The following is a 6,600-nucleotide window of genomic DNA, read 5'->3' as shown; positions in this document are numbered from 1 at the left end:
GAATATCGAAGGAAAATATTCAGTGACAGTGCTCAAATGGTCACTATTGCTCGAAATTATTGTTGAGTCGCTAAGCTATGTCAGACTTTTGCGACCCCAAGGACCGTAGCCAGCCAGGCTCCTCTGTCCGTGGGATTCTCCCGTCAGGAATACTGGAGTGGGTTGCATTTCCCTCTCCAGGAGATCTTCCTGACCCAGGGATTGAACCTGCGTTTCCTGCACTGGCAGGCAGATGCAGATTTGTTTTTACCAATGATCCACCAGGGAAGCACTGTTGCTTTAAGATGCTCGGGTGATTGTTACTATTTCATGTTAACTTCCATTTAACCAGTTTGCAATGCTGAATTCTCCAATCCTGGATCCTCTACTAAGACTTTGATACTCTTCATCAAGAGTATCAAAAGTGTAGTGATACATTAAGGGGCACACGCAAATAACCCTAGCTCCAACTTGTGTATTTCGCAAACTTCGTGTATTTGAAATAATAGCAAATTCTTGATAACAGATATACTGAACAATCAAAATGTCAATATCAATAAGTAACATTGATATTTCATAAGTAAGTAGTATCAGTGTTTCTTAAGTGCTTACCTGGTGGCTCAGACAGTAAAGAATCTGCCTGCAATTCAGGAGACCCTGGTTCGATTCCTGGCTTGGGAAGATCCCCTGGAGAAGTGATAGGCTATCCACTCCAGGATTCACAGGCTTCCTTGGTGGCTCAGATGGTAAAGAATACATCTGCAACGAGGGAGACATGAGTATGATCCCTGGGTTGGGACGATACCCTGGAGGAGGCCATCAACCCACTGCAGTATTATTGCCTGGAGAATCCCCATAGACAGGGGGCCCTGGTGGGCTACAGTCCATAGGGTCTCCAAGAGTCGGACACAACTGACTGACTAAGCACAACACAGCACAAGTCTTTTAAAAGTCTTTCAAAGTGGCTCAGTGGTCCACCTGCTAATGCAGAAGAAACAGGAGACTTGGGTTCAATCCCTGGGTGGGGAAGATCCTCTCGAGGAGGAAATTACAACCCACTCCAGCATTCTGGCCTAGAAAACCCCTTGGACAGAGCCGCCTGGTGGGCTATAGTCCATGGGATTGCAAAGAGTGGGAGGCAACTGAGCATGCATATGCACTTGCAGTCCTTTTAAAATAGCTTCAGAACTTTTAAGTATATAGTCAGTTGTTTCCAATGGTAATATTAATTTGCTTTTTCACCAGCCATGGATGTGAGCGAAGAGATGAAAAAGAGGTTTAAAAAGTTTGGGTTGTGGACAAATCTGTTTTCTGAGTATCCTAGCATCATTGACGCTGGGAAAAATTGAAGGCAGGAGGAGAAGGGGACTACAGAGGATGAGATGGTTGGATGGCATCACCGACTTGATGGACGTGAGTTTGAGTAAACTCCAGGAGTTGGTGATGGACAGGGAGGCCTGGCATGCCGCAGTCCATGGGGTCACAAAGAGTCAGACAGGACTGAGCCACTGAACTGACTGACTAGCATCATTGTAACATTGAAAGGTCTATCAGTAAGCTAACTCATTTAAATGGTTTTAATGCTTATTGTCAGTTTTTTTTTCAACTATAGCATTTTACAATTGGAAAATAATAATTGCTTATAATAGATAATTTGAAAATACAGAATACTGAAAAACATCTGTACAAAAAAAAATCAATAATTCTACTCATCAATAAGTACTGACATCATTAAAATAACTGATAAAATTGTTTCCAGTGGTTTCCCCTTCCTCCCCACCCCCACCCAGGCAAGTAATGGTATGAGTGTTAAGAAACAAAAGGCTGGATTCATAATGTATTTGGAAGTTTATGTTCCTCATCTTGGTATTTTAATAAGCTATACAGTTAAATTAGTAAGAAAAGTATGGAGACCGTGCATTCCACTCCACCCCCAATCACACATCTCTCCACCCCTACACACCAGCGGTCACTGCCAGGAATGGTTCAAGAAACTTAGTGGTGGTAAACGTGCATAATTTATATAGCTTCAAATCCAGCTTTTAACCATCCCACCCCACCCCTCCATACACTAACTCTTACATACTATCTTGAGGTTTTTCCCATGTTGCAAAAGCAGTGCTATAAAATAAAAGTAGACCTTTGGCGGCAGACCTAGCTCTGCAAAATAGAACCTAGAAGACTAATCGCTTCAGGAAATCTCTCTTGACTTCAATTTTCTCTTCTGTCAAATGAAGTAATAATAATTATAAAGAGATCATGTAAATGTTAAAAGCATGGAGATCACTTGTAAGGTTCTTTGGTACATTGCCTTGCCCATGGTAGGTGCTCAGTAAATGAAAACTACTTTTACTTAGAAATGTTCTACAGATAGTGGGCTTCCCAGGTGGCTCCGTGGGTAAGAATCCACTTGCAATGCAGGAGACGTAGGAGACACGGGTTTGAACTGTGGGTTGGGATCCTGGGGAGGAGGGCATGGCAACCTACTCCAGTATTCTTGCCTGGAGAATCCCATGGACAGAGGAGCCTGGTGGGCTACAGTCTCTAGTCTTAAAGGCACATATGACTGAAGCAACTGAGCAGGAGCACACACAGAAATAGGATGACTGAACGGTATCCAATTTTATTGCCACCCAAAAATATCAATATGTTCTTAGACAATAGGCATTCTCTGTAGTTACCATAATATAGTTTCCAATGTTTCTTTTTTGTAAATAATAATATGATTCAGTTCTGTTCAGTTCAGTTCCTCAGTCATGTCTGACTCTTTGCAACCCCATGAATCACAGCACACCAGGCCTCCCTGTCCATCACCAACTCCCGGAGTTTACCCAAACTCATGTCCATTGAGTGGGTGATGCCATCCAGCCATCTCATCCTCTGTCATCCCCTTCTCCTCCTGCCCCCAGTCCCTCCCAGCATCAGGGTCTTTTCCAATGAGTCAACTCTTTGCAGGAGGTGGCCAAAACACTGGAGTTTCAGCTTTAGCATCAGTCCTTCCAATGAACACCCATGACTGATCTCCTTTAGAATGGACTGGTTGGACCTCCTTGCAGTCCAACGGACTCTCAAGAGTGTTCTCCAACACCACAGTTCAAAAACATCAATGCTTCGGCGCTCAGCTTTTTTCACAGTCCAGGACTCACATCCATACATGACCACTGGAAAAACCATAGCCTTGACTAGATGGACCTTTGTTGGCAAAGTCAAGTCTCTGCTTTTGAATATGCTATCTAGATTGGTCATAACTTTCCTTCCAAGGAATAAGCGTCTTTTAATTTCATGGCTGCAATCACCATCTGCTGTTATTTTGGAGCCCAGAAAAATAAAGTCAGCCACTGTTTCCACTGTTTCCCCATCTATTTCCCATGAAGTGATGGGACCAGATGCCATGATCTTCGTTTTCTGAATGTTGAGCTTTAAGCCAACTTTTTCACTCTCCTCTTTCACTTTCATCAAGAGGCTTTTTAGTTCCTCTTCACTTTCTGCCATAAGGGTGGTATCATCTGCATATCCGAGGTCATTGATATTTCTCCTGGCAGTATTGATTCCAGCTTGTGCTTCCTCCAGCCCAGCGTTTCTCATCATGTACTCTGCATATAAGTTAAATAAGCGGAGTGACAGTATATAGCCTTGACATACTCCTTTTCCTATTTGGAACCAGTCTGTTGTTCCATGTCCAGTTCTAACTGTTGCTTCCTGACCTGCATATAAGTTTCTCAAGAGGCAGGTCAGGTGGTCTGGTATTCCCATCTCTTTCAGAATTTTCCACAGTTTATTGTGATCCACACAGTCAAAGGCTTTGGCATAATATAATAATATAATAATAATATGATTAGCGTTCTTATATACAAATATTTATATCTCCTTTTTTCTCAGCCTAGTTTCTTGAAACTGGAGTTTCTAGCAATACAGTATGAACATATTTAAGATGAAATATACAGCTATGTTACTTTCTAGGTAGATTATACAAATTTACACTCCAGTCATCAGTACATGAAAGTCCTAAATTCATAGCATCCTTCATTAAGTACTATAACTATTAATAATTTTGTTTTCTTTGTGTTTTGTGAATTCACCACTCATATTTACTCATTTTCTTTGGAAAACTAAAGATTTTTATTTTAGTTGTAAAGAGAATTTTGTATAATTTTAAAATATAAAAATAAACATTAAAAAATTTATTCATAGTTGGCCTTTCTTATTTATCTTTTTTGATACATGAAGCAATATTTAATTTTATGTATATTTTATACATAAAATATACAGTCAAATTTGTGTATATTTTTCTTGGTGTTATTTTTTTCCCAGTGTTTTTATACTTAGGATCATTAAGGCAACTACTCCCATAATACTGTTTATGAAAACACAGGTATACCTACTCTGGGTTATTTTTAGGTTTTCTATTCAATTCTATTAAATTATTATCTTCTCTGTTTCATGTATTATTTCCTCTGTTTTCCTTAATTCAATTTTTTTTTTTTTTTAGGATAAAAGCCTAATTTTGTTTTTCCTCCTTGTTCACTGATGAAATAATTCAAGGGTGCAGATTTGCATTCACATGTTTTAGCTCCATTTTACAAATTATGTGGTGTTACTATTCTGCTATTTTACTAAATAACCTGAAGTTGTGGTTATATATATATTTTCATATCACAAGAATATGAGGTCTAGGTATTTAGAAACTTGAAATTTGCAGTGATAACCTAGCTTTCAAATATAGCATATGCATTTTATCCTGGAGAAGGAGATGGCAACCTAGTCCAGTATTCTTGCCTAGAGAATCCTGTGGATGGAGGAGCCTGGTGGGCTGATGTCCATGAGGTCGCCCAGAGTCAACATGACTGAAGCGACTTAGCATGCATGCATACATTTTATATATAGATTAGAGGGTGACAATATGAATACCAGTTTTGTTGGAGCACAACATCATGAGACAAACACTGTTCTTATCAAATTCAGAAATTTATGAGGCACAAATGTATTTGGGCTTAGTAATTGTGCATGTACAATTTTATTTATTTAAGCTGTGATGGTGTACTAATTACATTAGAAAACTGTCAGAATTTACAAATTTTCTTACATGGAATAACTGAATTCTTTTTTTGTAATGAAGCCTATGTTGAATCAAAAAAAAAAAAAGACCAACCTTATCATAATATCAGTTTCTCTTTTTAATTCCCTGCATCAATCACATTTTTATTTTATTTTTTTTTTACTTTACAATATTGTATTGGTTTTGCCATACATCACCATGAATCCACCACGGGTATACATGTGTTCACAATCCTGAACCCCCCTCCCATCTCCCTCCCCATACCATCCCTCTGAGTCATCCCAGGGCACCAGCCCCAAGCATCCTGTATCCTGCATCAAACCTGGACTGGCGATTCGTTTCTTATGTGATATTATACATGTTTCAATGCCATTCTCCCAAATCATCCCACCCTCACCCTCTCCCACAGAGTCCAAAGACTGTTCTATACATCTGTGTCTCTTTTGCTGTCTTGCATATAGGCTTGTCATTACCATCTTTCTAAATTCCATATATATGCGTTAGTATACTATATTGGTGTTTTTCTTTCTGGCTTACTTCACTCTGTATAATAGGCTCCAGTTTCATCCACCTCATTAGAACTGCTTCAAATGTATTCTTTTTAATGGCTAAGTAATACTCCATTGTGTATATGTACCACTGCTTTCTTATCCATTCATCTGCTGATGGACATCTAGGTTGCTTCCATGTCCTGGCTATTATAAACAGTGCTGCGATGAACATTGGGGTACATGTGTCACTTTCAATTCTGGTTTCCTCAGTGTGTATGCCCAGCAGTGGGATTGCTGGGTCATAAGGCAGTTCTATTCCCAGTTTTTTAAGGAATCTCCACTCTATTCTCCATAGTGGCTATACTAGTTTGCATTCCCACCAACAGTGTAAGAGGGTTCCCTTTTCTCCACACCCTCTCCAGCATTTATTGCTTGTATACTTTCGGATCACAGCCATTCTGACTGGCGTGAAATGTTACCTCATAGTGGTTTTGATTTGCATTTCTCTGATAATGAGTGATGTTGAGCATCTTTTCATGTGTTTGTTAGCCATCTGTATGTCTTCTTTGGAGAAATGTCTATTTAGTTCTTTGGTCCATTTTTTGATTGGGTCATTTATTTTTCTGAAATTGAGCTGCAGGGGTTGCTTCTATATATTTGAGATTAGTTGTTTGTCAGTTGCTTCATTTGCTATTATTTTCTCCCATTCTGAAGGCTGTCTTTTCACCTAGAAATGTGATTAATTACTACTCTGTAAACCAGTATAAATACCATATAATAATATTGCATATTTTGTAAATAATTCTTTCAAAATTTGGTTACATTTTTCAAAAGGGGTTGAACATCTTTAACTGAAATAGTTTTAAAATTTGGATTCTCAGAAACCCTTCAGCTTTTGAACGCTTTGGAAAAGTGCAATTAAAAAAGAAACAACAACAAAGATTAGAAACAAAAATATGTTGAAATCATTCCTACAAAACAAAGGAGGGAACAAAATATAAATAAATACTGAGAAACTAGAAATGATAATTTCATATTTTAAATATCATAGCGTTATGTTACTCTGAGTGTGAG

This window comes from Bos mutus, chromosome 29 (assembly GCF_027580195.1).
Source record: "Bos mutus isolate GX-2022 chromosome 29, NWIPB_WYAK_1.1, whole genome shotgun sequence".
Taxonomy (NCBI): domain Eukaryota; kingdom Metazoa; phylum Chordata; class Mammalia; order Artiodactyla; family Bovidae; genus Bos; species Bos mutus.
Note: the sequence above shows the minus strand (reverse complement) of the source record.